This window comes from Meles meles, chromosome 20, assembly GCF_922984935.1.
Source record: "Meles meles chromosome 20, mMelMel3.1 paternal haplotype, whole genome shotgun sequence".
NCBI lineage: Eukaryota > Metazoa > Chordata > Mammalia > Carnivora > Mustelidae > Meles > Meles meles.
This window is the reverse complement of record NC_060085.1, coordinates 57,641,159-57,662,087: the sequence shown is the minus strand read 5'-3', so window position 1 is coordinate 57,662,087 and position 20,929 is coordinate 57,641,159. Positions and strand designations below refer to the sequence as shown.

The 20,929-nt window shown below is 55.7% G+C and overlaps 1 protein-coding gene across 2 annotated transcripts in view; it reads right to left on the bottom strand.

The window, feature by feature from the left end:
- IQSEC1 (IQ motif and Sec7 domain ArfGEF 1) overlaps positions 1 to 20,929 on the bottom strand; it is a 377,460-nt gene that overhangs the window by 143,637 nt on the left and 212,894 nt on the right. The gene's annotated exons all lie outside the window — the stretch shown is intronic.

Sequence of the window (20,929 nt, the reverse complement as noted above, 5' to 3'; positions counted from 1 at the left end):
GACAGGGACCTGGGCCTGCCACATGGGGTTCTCTTGCCTCCTCACCTTCCTCTCATCCTACCCCCACTTCTGACCATCCTGCTACCTCGCTGTTCCTATAACATGCCAATCTCATTCCTGCCCCAGGACCTTTGCACGTGTTCCCTTTACCTAGGAGGCTCGGTCTCCATGCCACATTTGACATTCATTTTCCAGCTTAGAGGGGCCTTTCTGGAGGGTCAGCCCTGCCCCTCATGCTCTCATCCCATTGCTCAGTTTTCTTTCGGAGCCCCATGGGAAAAGGAGCTAAGTTTGTTCACTGCCTGTTTTTCCAGGCAGGGCCTTGTAGGTCCTGGTCATGGCCAGCCCCACTAAGACTAGTCAATCCTGTGACCTGTTAGAAATGGTGGGTAAGAGGTAGTGAGTACAGGTGAGTAGAGTCAGAGGAGGAGAGGGAACCCCAGCCAAGGTCCCAGAGTGGCCTGTGAAGCAGCCTCTTAACCTCATCATGGCTGAAGATACTGAGGTTCAGAGTGGTGAAGCGCCATGGGCAGGGTCTACAGCTCTCCAACTGGGACTGGGCTGGATTGAGACTCAGGTGTGTTTGGCCTGGGACCACCATGCTCTTTCCCTAAAGAGGCCTTCCATTGGAGTCCTCATAGACCACAGGCCAGGCTCACAACCTCCATGCCCAGAGTCCAGAGCCCCTACCCAGAGACTTGATATTCAGCTCTGGATCTGGGCCCAGAGCCAGCCCACCCTTGGGTCGGACGCCACTCCACCCTCCCTTGTCTTGGGTTTGCTACAAGTCCCTTTATTCCCCTCCGTGCCTCAGTTTCCACATTTCTAAAAGGGGGATAAGTAAATTGTTCATGGGAGCAAATAATGGATTTGAAATGACTATGGAGAAACACGACCCTCTGTCTGCTGTGTGTGGTGGCATGGCCAGTGTCCTAGGCCTTTGGGGCCTTGGGATGTGGCCTGGCTCCCCCAGCACAGCCTGTCTCTGCCATCCTGGGAGCAGCTTCTATGACACTGGGCACACCCCAGCTGTAGAGGTTACAGCCAATTTCCCTCCCTGCGCCCCCTGGAGCCAGAGCCCACCCCAGGGCCGTGCACCTTGGGCTCAGCAACTCTGTGTCAGTGAGGCCTTGCCAAAGCTCAACAAGAAAAGAGCACAGAAGAGGCAGTGTCGGGATGCCCTCCAGTCACTGTCCCAGACTGTTCACTGTCCTGTGCCTGTTCGGGTGGGCGATGGCTTTTCCAGGGGGAGAGAGAGCAGGGCTGGTCAGGAGGGGCTTACTTCCCTCCAGCAGCAGGACCCCCAACTGGGAGTGGTGAGGAGCTCCTGTCTTCAGGAAGTCCCTAGTCCAGACAAGAAACAGCAGCGTTCGGCACCCCTCAGATGTAGGGTGCCACGGGAGGAAGTACAAATACGATGTGACAGGGACACAGCAAAGTGATGCCAAGGTGCCCAGGCAAAGAGCCACCCCACACAAGCAGAGGGGTTTGGCTCCCTAGCTCCGGTCCTGCTCTGACTACATCACGAGAACCCGGCAATATCCCGGCCAGCCGCGGAGAGCCCACCTGGTGCTAGCTGCTGTTCCCACACACGTCCTCATCTAACCCTTGCACAACCCTCACGAGGCACAAGGCAGGTGCAGCTCGGGGTGCCCTGTCTCTGGGAAACCCAGGAAACTCCTATTCACCCTACAAAACCCTGCTCGAGTTATCAACTTCTCCATGCAGCCTTCTTTGCCGACCATGACCTCCAAGGAAGATTGCTTGCTTCCTTCCTTCCTCCTTTCCCCTCTCCCCCTTCATTCATAACAGCCAGTCTATTTGGAGCAGCTCTTCTGTGCTAGGAGGCACTGCTGTTAACCCTTTCCGGATGTCAACTCTTTTAGTCCTTGTGGGAGCCCGTGAGGGTGGTACGGTGACGCTGAGTACACCCGCACTTGGAACCAACCACCCGAGCTCACAGCACAGCGTAGTGACAGGAGCCCTGAGCCTCGGCCGCCTCCTCTGGAACAAGGCATGGCAATAACAGTGCCCCCTCACATGGACGAGGGGAGAGATGAGAAAGCAAAAGCACTTTGCAAACCAGAAAGTGCCAGTGCGTGCCTATTTGAGATACTGACACACCTATTATCATGCGTGTCATAGTGCATACTGAGATGTGAGGCCTTCATCATTCAAACATGAGTTCTAGAGCCAAGAGGGCCAGGGTTCAAATCCTACCTTTGCCCCATACTAGCTGTGTGACCCAGGGCAAGTCAACGAACCTCTCTGTGCCTCCATTTGGTATCCTCAACTGTAGTGTTTTGGGAAGTCAGCTGGCTTAGACATTTAAAGCACTTAGCATTCCATAAATGCCAGCTATCACTAGTATAGATAGGATTCAAAAGATTTGTACATTACTCAATATGCCTTATATTATGTAACATACATATATGTATGTAACATACATATATTATGTAACATACATTAAAATAGACTATATTAATGCTTAACACCAACAGTAAGTCAGCGAAATAGCAACGTGTTACATTAGCACTGGTCCTGTATTAATAGACATTTGTTTTATTCACATATACAAAACTCTCATTTTATATGTGGGGAAATTTCTTCAATGCCTCTAGTCTTACTGGAGGACTGAGCTGCTTTACCTCTCCCTGCCCAGGGGACCCTGGATCAGGCTCGGACACAGGACCCTCAGTGAGCCAGGCAGACCTCCAGCTCTGACTCCTGTCTCCAGTTTGGGTGCGGGGGCAGAAAACAGCCCCTTCCGGCCAGCCTGGACAAGGTGAATGCCCTGGGACAGTCCTTTCTCAGAACCCCCTTCCCCCAGCCTTACTGTAGCGGGCTCCTGGGGGAGGCCACTTTCTTTTCCTTCAGAAGAAACTGGCTGCTCCAGTCCTCTCTAGCACAGCTCCGAAACAGCACCCAGCCCTTCACACCAAATTCAGGAACAGGAAAAACTGCTCTGTGTTGGAACGAAACAGGAGAGGGCTCCCGTGGGGGACAGGCCATGACTGGCAGGGCCAGGAGGGGGCTCCTGGGGAGTGGGCTGGGACATCGGGGGTTTAGGGGCCTGGGTGCTTATCACATGACTGTGCTGTCTGTGACAATTCAACAGGCTGTATATTGTATTTCAATAAAAATTTACGTAAAAAAACCCTGCGTGGTTCAGCCGTAGCCTGGAGCTGCAGGAAAAAACTCAGAGCTTGGACCTTTTGTAGCTGAAGGTCCCTACAGGCACCCTACAGCAGCTGTGTGGCCTCAGGAAAACCCCTTCCCCTCTCTGGCCTCAGTTTCCCTCTGCTGAATGAGGAAGTGGTCAGTGTTTCTATTCCAGGCTGTACAGTGGGGAGAGTGTTTTTAAGAATTCTGATGTACTGATGCCTGGGCCCTATGCCAGCCCAATTAAGTCATATAACCCCTGGGGGTGTGTTCCTGCATGGTGGGTGTTCTTTGTTTTTAAAAATTCTTTACTTGGAAATAAACATCGATTCACAGGAAGTAGTAAAGTGCAGTGTACTGGGAAGTCCCAGGCACCCCTTCCCCAGCCTCCGCCAGTGATAACATGTTGCACAACCATCGAGGCTGCCGTAGGTACCATCTGCCATGGTTCGTCTGACTTCGCCCGTGAGATAAGCACGTGTGTGTGTACATATGCACCCATGTGTGTCTCCGTGTAATTCTAACACGTTTGTAGCTTGGTGTAACTTCCACCGTGATCAATGCCACAAGGGTTCCCCCACCAGGCTCTGGGCTACCCTCTCCTCCCCAGTCCCTCCCTGCTGACAACCACCCATCCATTCACCCTCTTGGCAAATGTGTCTTATCAAGAATGCTCTATGAATGGAATCGTACAACATGTAACTCTTTAAGATGGTCCTTTTTTTCACTCCATGTAATTCCCCCCTGGGGGTTCATCTGAGTTGCTGAGTAACTCATTACCTCCTTTGGATGGCTGCGGACCTAATGCATACCCCATGGCATGGACACATGCTGTCCCACCGACACAACTGGGTCGTGTCCAGTTTGGGGGCCCTTATGAGTAGAACCACTACGAACATTCTGTTATGGATTCTGTGTGAACATGAGTCTTCATTTTTCTGGAAGAAATGGCCAAGAGTGCAACAGCGGGTCGTATGGTGAGCGTACATTTGCTTTGAATGGGAAACTGCCAAACTGTCTTCCAGAGTGGACAGACTGTCTTAATGTCCCCCGCAATGACATAGGTGTGATCTAGTTGCCCCACATCTTGGCCAGCACTGTGTGCTACCACGATTTTTTTGATCTTAGCCACTCTTGGAGCTAGGAAGGGCATCTCCCTGGGGTCTGAATTCACATTTCACTGACTTCATCCAACCATTGACATTGACCATCATTTCCCCAGTTTCTCTGTATCTTCTGTGAAACGTCTGTTCACGTGCACCTTCCTTATCAAAAGCTCCCCAGATGAGTTTAATAGGCAACGAGCAATCCCCTAGCACCATCTGAACTTGGAAAGTTTAAAAAGAACCTGGTCTCTGCTGTAAGAATTCTGGCAGCCTGTGCTTTCTGGAAGGGATACTTGGAGGGCTCTCTGGTGGGGTCCGAGCTGCCACGGGTGGCTCTGAGATCCTGTGTCTCAGGCCCGAGGGGAAGCCTGTCTGCTCTTGGGGAGAATGGGGTAAAAACAGAGAGCAGAGACAAAGGACACGGGAAGGGACCCCTCCTGGGAGCCCCGAACTCTGTGCAAATGCCACAGGTGCTTCTATGAGGGGCTTGTCTATAGAAAGCAGTGGGTAGCCAGGTCCATGTGTGGGGTGAGGGCATGACCCAGGAGGAAACTTGAGGCCAGGCAGCTTGGACTGTCACAGGCCCCGGAAGGGACATATTTGTGGAATTTACGTCCGTCTCCAAAGGGGCGGGGGAGGCTGCACCCTTCCCGGTTACACTGTCCCTCTCTCCCTGTCATTAAATAAGCAATACAGCGTCACCGCACCGACGGTAAGAATAACAGCAGAGCACAAGGAACTAAAATCATCTACCATCCCAGCTCGCCAAGAGACTGACCAGTGTAACTATTTCAGAATATTTTCCGGTGGGGCCCTTCTCTAAGTGTGTCCCCGTGACTGGGCATACATATATTTTTTGGCTACACAAAAAAACAGTCTGTTCTATAAAATACTCCCACCTTACCCCTCGCTCCACACTTCTCTCGACTATGTTTTTAGGTCTCAAATGTTCCTGCACGTCACCCCTTGGAAAGCTGCCTGGAACCCTTGTGGGTTCCCCGCCACCCTAGGTGGGTGCTGGGCTTGGGCTCCTCTCTCCTCTCCTGGTAAACAAGGCTGCGGGACCGTCCCATCAAAACGGCCTCTGTGCACGGGCTGGGATGTTCCTTTAGGACCCATTCCTGGAATTTCTGGGTCACGGGGCAGGAATGTTTTTGTGTCTCTGGGTACATGCGGATGCTGACCCAAGAGGCTGGACCAGCACTCTCCTACAGCATCGGGGACGGCGAGCGCTTGGCCATTCTCAGGGCCGCCAAAGCGTTTCTGTTTGGGGCAGAGCCAAGGTTGAGGGAGGAAGTACTGGGCGCCAGTCTGCCCCACACCTACCCCGTGCCCTGTCTACATGAATCGGTTGTGACACATGCCATGGGCGCTGCGTGAGCAACGGCGGGCCGGGTCTGGGCTCCTGACTGCTCTGCCAGCGGCCAGGGAGAAATCCCCTCAGGACCAGGGCCAGGGTGCTGCCATCCTTCCCCTCTGGGGTTGCGGAGGCAGAGACGCAGAGAAGGTATGCAATGGTCCTGGGACTTGAACCCAGGAGGCCTCTCCCCTGGGCCAGGCTGCCCTGTGGTCTCATCCCCTTATCCCTGAAGGGTGAGGCTTTTTGCCTAAAGTCACACAGTGGTGCTCACAGATCTGCTGGGGCTCCCAGTTCTGCTCTCGTGAGTTAAGGGACGCTGCCTCAGCCTCTGCTTCCTCATCTATGATCTGCCTGCCTCAGAGGCCAGAGTGAGGCTCCAGGAGTGGACAGACAGGAGGCGCCTTGTAAACCAGACAGATGTGAGGTGTCGCCGTGTTGGCCAAGCCCTGGCGGTCCTGCCCAGTCCCCCACACCCCCCTTGGGACCTCCCTCTGGAAAGGCCACAGAGGGCTCCTGCCCACCCAGCCTTGGCCTTCCTGTCCTGGCTCTGGGCCCCAGACGGCCCTGCCCAGCAGCCTGAGGCCCCACCACCCAGCAGCACAGTGAGACGATTGTCCCCAGGTTGGCCTCCATGCCCCTCTATCCTGCCAGGCAGCTCTGCCCAGAAACTCAGCCTGGGTCTGGAAAACTCCCTGCTGGCCGGTGGGAGGGAGGAGTGGGGGGGCCGGAATTTGTCTCTGTGCAACCACTCCCTCCTTGGACAGAGGTGTGGAGAGAGAGAGATCAGGGCGACCACGCAGGGGTCCTGGGTGAGACCGGGAGTGCATCTAGTCTCTCTATGCCTCAGTTTCCCCAGGTGCACCATAAGAGGGTTTGTCTAAAGAAGTGGTTCTTAACTTTGCGGTGGGGGGGTGTCTCAGGCCACTCTGGGACAGTGATTCATGTATCCCACCTACTAACTACACAGTCCCCACTTTGGGCCAGGCATTCTAAGAGTTTTGTACTGACTCCTATCACCCCACAACAAGCCTGCAACTTGAGATGTTCATATCCCCACTTCACAGATGAGAAAACAGAGGCTTCCAGACGTCATCAGAGGCATTCTTCAGAGTACAGGGTGATACAGAGTAAGACAATCACTGTCTGAGTGGAGGAAGGGGACAGACAAGAGAAGTAGATAAGCGTGTACACCAACAAGGTCACTTGGATCAAGACAGAAAGTAGAAGCAGGTGTGTGAAACACTAGCCAAGAAAAGCCCCTAGGAAGAACTGACCGCTGAACCTAGGTCTGAGTGACAATTAAACACTGGCTTAGAAAACTGACCGCTGAACCTAGGTCTGAGTGACAATTAAACACTGGCTTAGAAGGATGGGAATCTGTGTAAGGAATAAGCAAGGGAAAGGCCTGAAATGGAAACCAGGGGAGCACATTTAAGGCAAGGGTCCTCTTTTGAGGGGGCGGGCAGGCCAGGCATCTGCTGCAGGAATGGAGCCTGGCTTGGAGAGGGAGGCTTGGAGACCCTCAACCCCACCACTCCAGCATCCCAGCTGAAAAGATGCCACCCAAAAGATCCCACCAGGGATTCTCTTCTTAAGGCAGAGACACCATCAGAAGGTCTACAGGAAGGGGCAGCAGGTGAGGGAGGGCACGTCCACAGTCTTTCCTGGCTGGGGGAGCGGACTGAGGCCTCCACATGTGGCTCGGAACCTGGCCACACCTGTGCCCCAGGGCCTTTGGCACTGCATCTGGGACTGCCAGGTCCTGTCAATCCTAGGCCCAATTTGCTGATGGGCAGGGAGCTCAGGACGTTTTAGTCCAACAGAGGCTGGGAGGAGGGGACGGTGTGTTGCAGTCCGTCCCAGCTGGGACTCCTTGGCCTGCCCGTCTCCAGGAGAGTTGCAGCTTCCAGCAAACCCGCTGGGTCCTCTTGGCCTTTCTGGAGGGTCCTTCCTGGGTTTTCAGCCTCACTCCTGCCTGGTGTCAGGCTCTTCAGATAGGTGCTGACAGGGTCTCACTTAATCCTCAAGCCTGTGGGCGGCTGGAGTTTCTTATCCCCATCTTACAGATGAGGAAACTGAGGCTCAGAGGGGCTCACACCTGCCCAAGGCCTGAGGCCTCTTGGCTGGTAAGCAACCCCCCACCCCAGACCCTGACCTGGGTCATTAAGGCTCTGTTCCCCACCCTGTTCTCCATGGTCCCCATCATGCACAGTCATTCCAGACAGCTGATGCCCAACGGGGAGAACTTTCTGACCCCGCACAACCTTAAAGTGGAAGATTTACTGAGCCACGTGTTCCTGGAGGCTATCTTTCACCTATAGGGCTGGGGATAGGTGTGGGGTGGGTCGGGGGGGTGGCTTTGGATAGCCAGAAAACAAGCTGATTCACCCCAAACTCAGCAACTTACACATTTAAAAAATTTAACTTTTAAATAGTGAACACATTCTCATGGTTCAAACATAAATAAAGGGGCGCCTGGGTGGCTCAGTGGGTTGAGCCGCTGCCTTTGGCTCAGGTCATGATCTCAGGGTCCTGGGATCGAGCCCCGCATCAGGCTCTCTGCTCGGCAGGGAGCCTGCTTCCCTCTCTCTCTCTCTCTCTGCCTGCCTTTCTGCCTACCAGTGATCTCTCTCTCTCGCTGTCAAATAAATAAATAAATAAATAAAATCTTAAAAAAAAAAAAAGATATAGTTTAAAGTGTCCCTCCCCACTGCTCTGTGCCCACCAAGGCCCCCCACTGTGCCCCCAGGGAGTCCCGGTCAGCAGTTTCTTGGGTATTCTTCTAGAATGTCTTTATACGTACACTCCCAGACGCATACACGCATAGCTGTAGATATTACGTATGTACTCACCCCTCACAAAGAGGTCCTCTCCGGGACACGCTGCCCTTGCTTTTCCCCGAAAGATACACTCTGGAGCTGAGTCGTACCACCTGAGCCCCATCAGACTGAAGACTAAGCCGGGTGAAGGAGACACAGGTCTAGGTGTGGGGGTGAAGGGCAGCTCTCTTCTGTGGCCGGGGAATGCTGGGGGGCCCTCCCTAACCCAAGCCCCTGACCCTGGAGCAGTGCGGTGGGCACGGGGCACTTCTCCTGGAGGCCATGGACCTCGGTGGGCACCGTGTCCCCTTCCGCATCCGACACGGGGCCCACTAACAGCACCCCGACTCATGGATGCGCCCTCAGACCCACACCTTGACCATCACGTGAGCATGCGCACACGCACACAGGCACGCACAAAACACAGTGTGCACACGCACGCAATTGCATACGTACGCGCCTGAAGCACAAAGCTGGGAGTACCGTGGGGGTGGGATGGGGCTCAGGCCACCAAGCACAGGGTCACGTGGTGAGCGAGTCACGGGGGGTGACCCTGCTCCTTCCACCTTTGTCGCCACACTTCACAACCACATTAAAGAACACTCTGCCACCAGGCTCCCTTCAACTGAAAGCGGGGAACCAGGACCCGGGGGAGGGGATGAATCACTCAGGTTCCCCTTGCAAGCTCTTTTCATGAGATTTGCCCCTCCTCCCTGCAGACTGGATGTGTTGATTCAGTTCAGTTAAATGAAAGCTAAAACAACAAAGAACATTTGCAGAACCCACTGAAGGCCAGGCCCTGGGCTAGGTGCTTTATCGTAAACCTCACGAGAAACCGAGGCTCAGAGGAGCCAGTAACTATGAAGCCAGTACGTGCCGAGGGCCTGCTGTGTGCTGAGCACTGGGCATGTGGCTTCTGCCCTTCTGACCACCCTGAGAGCAGCTTCTATGATCACCCCCACCTTGCAGAACAGCCAGCTGGGTGCAGAGAGGGGAAGGGGCTTAGCCCCAGTCACACAGGAAGAGAGGGCTCTGGGTGCTGTTCTTGACTTCAGGGAAGACTAGACTGGAGCGGGGGTGGGGCAGGAGAGAAAGGGTCAAGTCTGCACAGCTGACAAGGGACCCCAGCCCGCAGCGGCAGGAGGCAGACCCCAGCTCAGTATGGGGGACAGCTCAAGGGCAGCAGAAGACCCTGAAGCCTTCGGGGGGGGGGGGTGTCGGTTGGCAGAGCTCTTGGGCACTACCAGGCCTTGGATCCAGGGGTGTGGTGGTCTCTGGATAAAAGGGGAGCCCCAACCTACACACTCCGTTCACGAGAGGGAGGAGCTGGAGAGTAAAGCAGTTCAGGGTGAAGGCCACAGTATGGGGGCTGCTATTTCAGGGGCGGCAAGATGCCCTCCCAGCATGCTCTGCTCCCCGCACGTCTGGTCTCTGCTCAGGACACAGAGCATTCTCTGGGCAGGTGGCTACAGCCCAGGCAGAAGGCCTTGGGCTTCCTTGGCCTGCGGGGCAGGCTGGTGGCGGCAGTGGCAGCAGGCAGAGTCTGTCCTGGGCCGGCTGGGCAGGCCAGACCCCTGGGGTGGGGAGCCAAGGGGTGGACGGAGAGACAGCGTCCCCACCGGCGGTCTGTCCCCGCCCCTGACTTCCCCCAACTCCAACCTACAGAACACTCAGCTAGATGCTCCCCCAGCTCCTCCCTGGCTGCCCCACAGGGGGGTCCGTCTTGGTGACTGCAATGCCACCCACCCAGACCCCAAGCCAGATCCTGGATAGTGTAGCCTGTGACACCTTGGATGCCTTCCTCTCCCTTCCTGTCCCCCAGCCTAAGGCCGACCCTCAGTGGGCACTCTGCTCTGTCAAGCCCTTGGCCTCTCCACTGGACCACCTCTGGCTTTTTCTATCACACCCGCCCTACCCAGCCCAGGCCTGGCAGGGGGGGTGGCCCCTTGGACAGTGCTTTCTGGATGAAAGAAAGAGAAACAGAAAACAAACTTCAGGCTGAAGGAGACAGGCTGTCCCTCTCTTACCTGGCAAACACTGAGGGCTGCTTTGAGCCGGGCTCTGGCCTGTCCCTAAGGCCTGCCTCAGTATCATCTCCTCGGCACAGCACCCCAAGTTTTCTGTTCCCTCGGTCAGTACAGAGATAGTTGCAGGGTCCAAAATGGAGGGGCCGTGACTGGAGCCAGGGAGCAAGGCCCGGGTAGCGGGAAGGCTCCTGAGGGCCCAGCCCGGAGATCTCATGATCTGACACATATTCAATGTCAGGGAGCCAGATGTGGCCCGAGGAGAGGGGGTGAGCAGCACTGCTGTCCCCAAGCTGGAGTCCACACCCTGGCTTTCCACTGATGGGCTGGGTGACCCTCGGGAGAGCCCTGCCCTCTCTGGACACATGTCCTTGTCTGGACTTGGGGGTGCATGGCGGGGACCTCTGTCTGAGGCCTGATGACAGGCTCAGCGCATGTCTGAGGAATAAGCACTGGACGGAGACAAAGTCACATGCACAGCCTAGTTTGGGAAGCCTGCTAGAGGGGAGGGTGCCCTGTGTGTCCAGGAGAGGAGCCCCACACTGCTCGGGGGGCTCTGGGGTTGGCAGACCCTCAGCCCTAGCCTCCAGGAGGAAGCAGCAGCCCCGAGAACAGGAGGGAGGGCACCCGGAGGACCCAGACTTGATCCAGGGAACCCATGAGCAGAGCCCAGGACCCATGACTGGACCACCCCTTTAGCTCACAGGGACCTGAGATGAGCTACGTGCCTCCCGGGGCCTCAAGCTTCTCGTCTACGGAAGGGCCTCCAGCCGTGCTCTGCCTCTGGGGTGGTTCTGAGCCGCACACGTACCTCTCACTGACTGCTCCATAAACTGGGAAGTGCTCATGTTCATGCCCGCGGCAGCAGCCCAGGCCATCCGAGGCCCTTGCCCTTGCTAAATGATTTTCTCTCCCTGACAACCCCAGCGTGCCTTCTGCCGTCACCCCCGAGAGTCCTCACTCTGGGCCTCGGTGGGGTGGGGGGACCCAGGAATGGCCTGTTTTACAGAAGCGGGGCACGCCTGCCTCTGCAGCCCTCACTCGGCCTCTTCCCTATACTGCTCCTCCCTTGGGAGGCAAAGCACAGACAGGATTTCCCCGCCTGAGGGGCTGGTGAAAAGGAGGCAGGGCCATCTGAGACAGAGGATTTTTGGGGGAAACACACCATGCCCTAGGCAGCTTTAGAAAAAAAATCTTGCTGTTGTTTAGTATATACTACTGGGGAAAAGAGAAAAGATGAAATGGTAAGAAAAATGGCTCTTGTTTATAAGCCACGGTTGGCTAAGAAAGCGGGAGGGATGGCAGTCTGTGGTGGAAGGTCGCTGGTCCTGAGCACTGGGGAGTCCTGGAGACTTGTGCAGCCACACCTGGCTGCAGACCCTGTCCTCGCATCCGCACGGCCCCTGGCGCTCAGGCTCGGCTGCCTGGGTGAAGGCCGGCCTCCCCGGTGCCTAGCTACGGTTTGGTAGCCCTGTGCCTTTGCCCCCGCCCCAGCTGAGTTCGCCAGGTTGGCCCATGTCGCCTTCTGGCTCCAGACATACTCAGTGGGCTGCCTGGAGCCTCAGTTTACGGCCTCTTGCCCACAAACACGCACATGCGAATCCGCCTCTACACTCCCAGGGCCATGGGCCAGGTGGGGGTGACCGTGTCGGCCCAGCTCCATGGGGAGCCAAGTGACAGCGGCTGGCCCGTTGGCACACAGCCTCCCCTGGGCCATGGAGAGGGTGTCAGGAATGGCCGTGAGACATGGGAAGAGGACCCGGGGGAGGGCAAGCAGGAGATGGTAACCAGAGTAGAGAAGCCCCCGGATTCAGGCACACTGAAGCAGGCCCCTGGGCTGCGCCCTGACTGTCACCACTCACGTCTCTTCGGAATGGAGTTTCTGTCCTTTGGAGCCCAAAAGCTCCTGATTAACACATTCCCCAACCCCAGCCTGGCTTCCTTCCCCTTCCCAGATATCCATGTTTCTTAAGTCTCAGCGTGTCCCAGAGCCTACCCTTGCGCAGTGAGAATGCAGGGAAGGAAGGGGACGAGAATGATATTTTAGGCAACAGACCCACCATGTGCTTTATTACCTCACTGAATCCTGGGGGCCACCCTGCCAAGCTGGAATTATTGGCCCCATTTTACAGGAAAAGAAACTGAGGTTCAGACAGTTTAAGTCATATGCCCCAAGTCACACTGCCACCAGGTTGCAGGGTAAGGGGTTCCATCCAAGCAGCCCCTCAGAGGTGACTGTGCCCTGTGACAGGAGGAGGTATCAGAAAAGGCTTCGAGAACCCCAGTAGGCAGGCTCCTCCAGTCTGCAGGGCCCGCCCAGTCTCAGGGAGCTCCACCAGGGCAGCCTGATCGCCTAGCAGCCCTGGGGATGGTCAGCGCCTGGATTTGGCCCAGGATGGGGGACTGAGGGACCTGGAAGGTGCCTGTAGGCCTCTGGGAGACAACTGGGCGCAGGCGGGCGTTTCTCTCTGATTGGATAATCAGAGCAAATGTGAGGAAGGCTGGCTCTCTGTGTTATCTCAGCACCCAGCAAGCGTTGCGAGAGACAGGCTGTGAATTGCAGAGAAGGCTGCGGTGATTAAAAATGCATCACTTCCCTTATTAACCATTCCAAACAGATGCCGGGACCGTCTTGATGAGGAAGGAAACCGCCGGAGCCAATAAAACATCTTGCAATTAGCTATGCCGAGATTGGCCGCCCGTGGAGCTCTGAGGCCACTCTGGTGGGAGCCTGTCACCATCAGGCGATTCGTCCCTCTGAGGACAGGCCGGGGCACCAGGGTCCGGCAAGGTCAGGTGTGACTGGAGACGGGAGACATGGCTCAACCTCAGAGAATTGGGTAAACCGGAGAGGGGAGGTCAGAATCCGTCTGCTGGAGAGGGGGTCTGTCCAGGGGGCCTGGCCCCCGAGACCCCAGGTGGGTGGGGCCCCGAGCCACACTGCACTCTGTCTGGTTTCGAACCCACCTCCGCCAGCCTCACTGACCTCGTCCCAGCTCTCCCTCAGCCCGTGACGAGTCAATTTGCCAAAAGCCCATTCACTGAAAAGTCAATTTGCAGGATGACAGACTCATCAAAAACACTTGCTTCCCTTAACCTTTTAGTTTTAGTTGGCTGGGTTACATTTTTGTCTTTGAATGGCATCGGAAGCAATGCTCGATTTGTGTCTGTCTCAGCTCCCTGTGGCTGGGTGGGAGCCAGGGAGCAGGGACAGGGGGCAGGGAAGAAGGAGGTGGCTGTGTTGTCACTCATGGAGGTGGCACTGGGCAGAGGCTGAGCAGGAGGGAGCAGGCAGGCCCACCTGAGGGAGCCTCTAGGTGGGGCTGAGGCTAGCCTTCAGGAGGGGGGCTTCCGGGAGAGTGAGGGTGTCTGCAGAGACAGTTCTAGACCCTCAAACTTATCTCCAGGGCTGATCAGGTCCCAGATGGCAGAAAAAGGGGCTTACGTTGTCTTTCTGGAAGGGGAGGAAGCTGGCCCCAGGGCCCCTGGTTGGGTGCTGCCTTTGGGGAGAAGGGGTCAAGGGGTGTCATCTCTCAGGGAGGTTGGCGACTGCACAGGCTTCTCATGGAAGGACTGAGCCTGGGGGGGTTGCCCATCTTCCTGTCTCATGGTCACCAGGACTCCAGCCCATTAGATCCAACACCTGTTAGCCTTTTTAAAAAAATTAACCTTATTTTGAGACAATTATAGCTTCACCTGCAGTTGTTGACAACAATACAGAGAATTCCTGTTTATATTTTACCCCATCTTCCTCCGTGGTGACGTCTTACTTAGACAAAGTATAGGACAATACCACTGCTGATACTGACGAGGTGTCATCCGCCACGCTAGACCTCCTGTTTTACTCCTACTTGTGTCCGTGTGTGAGCACACACACGTGTGCAGGTGTGTGTTCAGTTCCATGGGCTTCTATCACGTGTGTAGGTTCACACGCGCAGCCTCACAGATCAGCCACACCACAGTTCTGTTACAAGGACCCCTCGTCCTTTAGAGCCCTAACCTTGTGCTGCCGCCTTCGTTATGACAGCAAGCTCATATGTAACGGTTATCGACACAAAAAGTCCACAGAACGCCCTCACTGTAACCATCCAGAGAGCAAAGAAGGAAAGTAACAATAAGGAAGAGACAGGGCACCAGGCGTGATGCGGTGGGTCTGGCTGTCCCACAGGGCATCACAAGGAAGTCAGTCGCCTGCCTCTCTAGATGGCCATGGCTCCAGTCCAGGCAGGATATGGGAGGTTGCTGACAAGTCGCTGCCCTGGGGCGGGGGGCGGGGGGGGGGGGGAGCTGCCCTCGGTGTCAGCTCTTGGCAGAGCTCTGAGCCTATCAAAGTCTGATCTTCCCTCGACTGCGAGAAGAGCAGTCGCGTTCCTGGAAAACGCAGTGTATATTAAAACCATATGAAACGCGTTTTGTGGTTTGGATGCCGAACGGAGTGAGGTCTCGGGCTCGGTTATCTGTGCATGGATTTTCACTCCCATGATTACGCAGTTAGACATTCACAGATTCTTGGCTGTGCAGGCCTGTCAACCACACTGTAGGGCACTAGCCCCTCTGGCCCCTGCTGACCACACCCCTCCCCTCGAGTCCCCCCAGAACCAGAATGCCTACCCACATCACCAGGGGCCCCAAGGAGGCAGGGCGTCGCTGCTGAAAGCCCCCCTCACTCACTCTCTGTCCCCAAACTGGATACCCCACTTGCATCTGTCTCCCCAAGGGCAAGGGGATGCTGTTCCCCAGGCTCCAGGCCAGGTGTTGGACAGGCGCTAATATCTGTGCTCAACAGGGCGGATCTGGACCGGCAGCCAAGGTGACGATGGTGAAGCTACGTGGAACTAGCCGGTCAGGGCGTCCCACCAGAAGGAGATGGCTGCCTCCTTTAAGGCCTAATTGGTCACATGTCCCCCCAAACGGAGCGTTTTTCTTCCCACTTAGATTTCATTTATTTATTTATTTATTTATTTACTTACGTAGAGCACGAGCTGGGGGAGGGGCAGAGGGAGAGGGAGAATCCCAAACAGACTCTGCTGAGCACAGAGCCCGACGCAGAGCTCAGTCTCACGACACCAAGGTCATGATCTGAGCTGAAATCAAGAGTCGGACGCTTAATTCCCTGAGCCACCTGGAGCCTCCTGAGCCCCAAACTGAGCTTTTAATTGGCTCAAATCCAGAACTTCCGGCTTGGCGGCTAAAAGCACATGGGTACATATGCAGAACTTCTCTGAAGGACCTCTGGGTAGAGGGACAAGGAGGGAGGGCTGTGATTTTGCACTGCATACAGATATTTTTAGTACCACGTGGAAGAGTTCTCTCTCAGTTATATGAATAAATAATCACCAAAAAAATAGACTGAAGCAGGTATTGCTTTTGTGATTAAAAATTTTGAGGACCCACTGCGTGCCCGTCACAGCCAAAGGGCCCAGGCCCCCTGCAGGACTAGGTTCTGGGTGGAGGGCCCAGAGCAGACAGACCTACACTGGGACAGACGCCCCTGTGAAGTCAGTGGAGGCCCCATTGGGTGCCCAGCCCGACCCAACCCTCCTGAGTCAATGCCAGGGGTCCTTGGGGCCAAGCGGTCCATCAGGAGGAGGGGAGGTTGCCTCACTCTGCCTTTATCAAAGAAAGGGTCAGTCACAACCACAGTGAGAGACCATGTCGCACCGTGAGGATGGCTATTATAAAAAAATTCCCGAACACCAAACAGCAAATACTGGTGAGGAAGTAGAGAACCCGGGACCATCCCCCACTGCTGGTGGAAATGTAAAATGGGGCAGCCACCATGGAAAACAATATCGTGGTTCCTCAAAAAATTAAAAATAGAATTACATTTGAGCCAGCATTTCCACTTCGGGGTCTATATCCAAAAGAATCAAAAGCAGGGTCTTGAAGGGATATTAGCACACACATGTTCAGAGCGGTGTTATTCACGGTAGCTCGAGTCCACTGATGGGGGAATTAATAAAGATGTGGGCTACCCATACAACAGGCACAATGGAGTATTATTCCCCCCTAAAAAGGGAGGAGGTTCTGACGCAGGCTACAGCATGAACAGTCAGAAAAGGACAAGCACCGTACAATCCCACTTACATGAGGTCTCTGGAGCAGTCACAGTCCTGGTGACAGAAAGTAGGACAGTGGCTGCCAGGGACTGGGGCGGGGGGTGGGGGATTGGGGAGTTTGTGTTTCATGGGGGCAGAGTTTTAGTTTGGGAAGATGGAAGAGTTCAACAGCAATGTGGACATGTTTAATGTCCCTGAAGGGCATACTTAAAAATGGTTAAAATGGCAAAATTTATGTTATGTGTATTTTATCATTTTTTTTTTTTAAAGATTTTATTTAGTTGTCAGAGAGGGCACGAGCAGGGGCAGTGGTAGGCAGAGCCAGGGGAAGAAGCAAGCACCCTGCTGAGCAAGGAGCCCCACTCGGGACTCGATTCCAGGACCTCAGGACCATAATCCGAGTGAAGGCAGTCAGTCCCTTAACCGACTGAGCCACCCAGGCATCCCTTTACCGCCCCTTTTGAGGTTACTGGTGCTCTGCCAGGCCAGGGCCTGCAGGGGTACTGAGAAACAGAGGCGGAGCCCTGCCTGGAAGCCCCCAGTCTGATGGGGGAAGCGGGGAAGTGGGCAGTTGGCAACAAAGAAGGGGACTTGCATGGTGGCAAATGGGAGGACCAGGCAGGCAGGGGCCCAGCGTGGGGGCCAGTGTGCTTGGGGGGGGGGTCAAGAAAGAGGCATGAGCTGGACCTTAGGGTCTGGAGTGAGGGGGAGAAAGGGCATTCCTGATGGAGGAACCAGCAGGGGCGAGCACTCCTGAGAGCACTGGGGTGTGCAGTGAGGGAGGGCAGGACTGGAGAAGCGGGAAGTGCCAGGCAGCCACGGAGCCAGAGAAGGGGAGTGTGCGAGCGGGACCACCCCACTGCTCCCCGGGGCCCCCTCTTTTCTTCCCTCCACCTCTCCGTGGCTCGGGCCTCTGTGGCCTTGGTTATCGCTGCTCTGGGCTGCAGCTGCTTACAGTAAGTGGCCCACCAGGCCTGGTACGCAGACTGGGTGGGGTGAATGGATCCGTCCGTGGACGATGATGCCACGTCCGTGCCCCCAGCATGTGGGACAGACAGAGCTGCGTGTGTGTGAAGAGTCGGCATGTCTGAAATGCAGGTCCCGCTTCTCACAGCCGCTGGCCTCTCTCCTCCCACCCTTCTGAGTGGGCCTGCCTAACTGACAACCAGCAAGAGGGGACCCTGCCTCTCTCATTCCCGATGACATGCTGGCCCAAGATGGCAAGAGGCCTGCCCCCAGGATCACAAAGCAAGGCAGGGACAGAGGTGCAGGGGAATGTCCTTCTCTTGCTTTGTGAGATCCTGGGAAGGCCAGGGCCTCAGAAATGCACGGGCAGGTGAGTGTGAGGGGCAGACAGACAGCAGGTGCCAGCAATCCGGTGGGGTGAGGCATGCAAGGGAATGTGGGCCTCAAATGGGCCTGGTGGGTGCTTAGTCAACCCCTGTTGGCTACAACCAAACTGGTTTGACCGTGAACCAGGAGCATTCTCAGGAGCATCCTGGCTTCCCAGTCCCCTCCTTTAGCAGACCTGCAGGAAGCAAACCTCACTCCTTACTTCCCCCACAGTATTCCTGACGGTCCAAATGGGCTGTGGAGTTTTGAGGGGACCTGACATCCCAGGGGATGTCACTGTTCTCTGGGGACACGTGTGCCTGCTATAGAAAAGGACAGTTGAGAGCCCTGTCCAGCCTCCCCTCAACTTCCCCCACAGTCTGGTGATGTAAACATTGTCCCCACCCCTGGCCGGAACCCTCCATGGCTCCCCACGGCCCACGGCCTGCAGAGTGAGCCCCCTCCGGGCACTCCAGATGCCTCCTGCCCTCGGTCCTACCCACATCGTCAGGGTCACCTGTCACCATCTTCTCCCTCACACTTGGGGCTGGAGCCAGACATAACGACTTTCAGTAAAATCCTTCTGTGTAACAGGGTACTAGAGCTGTGCTTGGGGGACCAGCTTCAAGACCCACTCTGCCCCCTGATGGGGTGTTGCCTGGGGCATTATTTGGTGACTCAGTGGCATTGCCTGTATACAGGGGATAACAGCCCCACCTCCCAGGGTGACCGTGGCCAAATGAGCTGATGCCAGCGATACCTGTAACCGTGGCCTAACATTTGTGTACCAGGGTGCCCTTTCCTCCCATTCATCCCGCATGCCCCCTGTAAATCATCAAAGATTTACTGAGCAATTATTATATGCCCATGCCTTTCGAGATGCTAGAGGTAGCAGCAGCTATCTCTGCCCTGGTACGGCTGACATTCTTGTGGTGGGTGGAGGGAGACCGTGCTGGGCAGGGGAGGTGGGATCTGTAAGCTAGATTTGGTGCTTAGAGCAAAACCCCGAAGGAAGGGACAGAGGGGTCCCGGGAGTTCCAGACAGAGTGAAGGACTGCGTGAGCCAGGGAAAGAACAAATGCATAAGCAGGAGACTGCCCCCCCCCAGCCCCCAAACTCCCCCAACAGCTGTGAATAGCAAACTCACTGCTAACTTCAGTGTTTGCACGGAATCCAGCTTCCCGTGTTCAAGCGGCAGGATGTGACCTGCCTGTAAGACGGCGGTTACCTCGCTACGTGTAGTTACAGTCGGAAGGGGGCTGACCTTAATTAAGACACCATTAATTAAACTGTCAGTACAGTAACGACCTCGGTTGTTAGCAGATTTGATTAAGGAGCTGATTCTTGGAGGCCTCATGATTCCCCCCATTCCACTAAGAAATCTCCCGTTTTTGTTGTCATCCTTTATTCTGTTCGCTGTGCCACCACCACAAGTGACCAAGCCCCCAGGGGGGCACCCACTCTCAGAGAGAGCCCAAATTCCATAAGACTCTCTTAGGGCCGACTAAGAGGAGGACCCGGGACACCCCGACCCTGCCACGCACGGAGACACTGGAACGAGTCTGTCAGCTCCGGCCTGTGCTGTGCCGCTGCCCAGTGGACAGCATGAAACAGCCACGTGACCTCAGCCCAGCTCCTACCCTCCCTGAGCCTCAGTTGCCTCTTCTGTATATGTGCTGCCGAAGCGAGCACTCCTCTTCTGTAAGATGAGAACAACAATACCCCATTTTACAGCACTTGGTGAGAGCTGATGGGGCAGAGAAGGCTCTGGAACCCCACAGTGCAGGGGCATGTTGGCTAGATGCTACCACGCTTGAGTTTCCAGCTGCCCCGGAAGTTAAATAGCTACAGATACTTAGCTCCTCAGCCCCACCAACCCCCCCTGCCCCACCACATCGAAAGCCCGAGAAACAAAGGTGGAGCAGCAGGGGTTAGGAGAGCTGAGGTTCTGGGTGAGGCCAAAGTGGGGAACCCAACATGCCCTTGGGGCCCCCTGTGAGGCCTCATCCAGCAGGCCAGCTCTTGGGCTCCAATCTTTACATAAAAACACGGGGTAATGACACCTGGGGGCAATGACACGTCTCCAGTCACCCCCTGCTCCCTACCTCCTTTGCAAGCTCTTGTACCCATACGTTTGATGGAAGCATCTGGGGGAACAGCCTGGGTGTGACAGCCCAAGGCCATGGGAGCCTGAGAGCTGGAGAAGCATAAAAAGACCCACATGAATGAGAGGCAGGGGGTACCCAGCGCCCTCCAGAGGCCCTCCCTCTGCACTGGCTTAGCCCCTCTCCCACGCAAGCGGCAGGACAGGCTGTCTAGGGGACAAACCTGCTAGGGGCTACGTGTTAGGGTGCAGGGTCCAGGGCTCCTGGCAGACAGAATGCGTCTCTGCCAGTGTTGGGATGACTTGTGGAATATGTATGGCAATCGTGTCCCTGGGAACATCACGAGCAGATAGGACCAAGTAGCTCCTGAGCCCAGGCAAAGATGTGGCCGGGAGAAGACGGCTGCCTTGGGAGGACCTGTTCCCAGAAACAGTGGCGGCCGTACCATGCTGGGGAAAGGTTTACTATTTGTTTCCAAAAATACGGCTGGGGCCTTGTCACAGGGAGTGAGAACGCCGGGGTGTCCTGCGCACATCAACAAACCGACCTGTGGGCTTTTCCACCGAAAAAGCAAATGAACATCACAGCAAACCATAGAAACGGGCCACCTTCATCGCCCCCTGGGGCTCCTGTCTGGGCCTGCTGGTGCAATGGCAAGAAGTATGTTTATTTTCCTTCACGGTCTGTTAGTGAGAAGCTATCCCTCCCTGGAGGGGGATAGTGCTGCTTAACTCAGGGCTCCACAGGTCCTTGTCATGCTGCAGGGTTCTGAAGCCTTGAAGGAGCCCCCAAGATGTCCCCCTACATAATGCTCCAGGCCTCTCCTTTCTAGCCTTGGGGACTGAGCCCAGCCCAAGAGGGTCCAACTCGGTTCTCTAACCTTACAAGGTCTGAGGTCACTGAGCAGCCCCCGACATCTGAGACACTGGGAGGCCGCCTGTGCCAGATGGGGATGCGGAGCT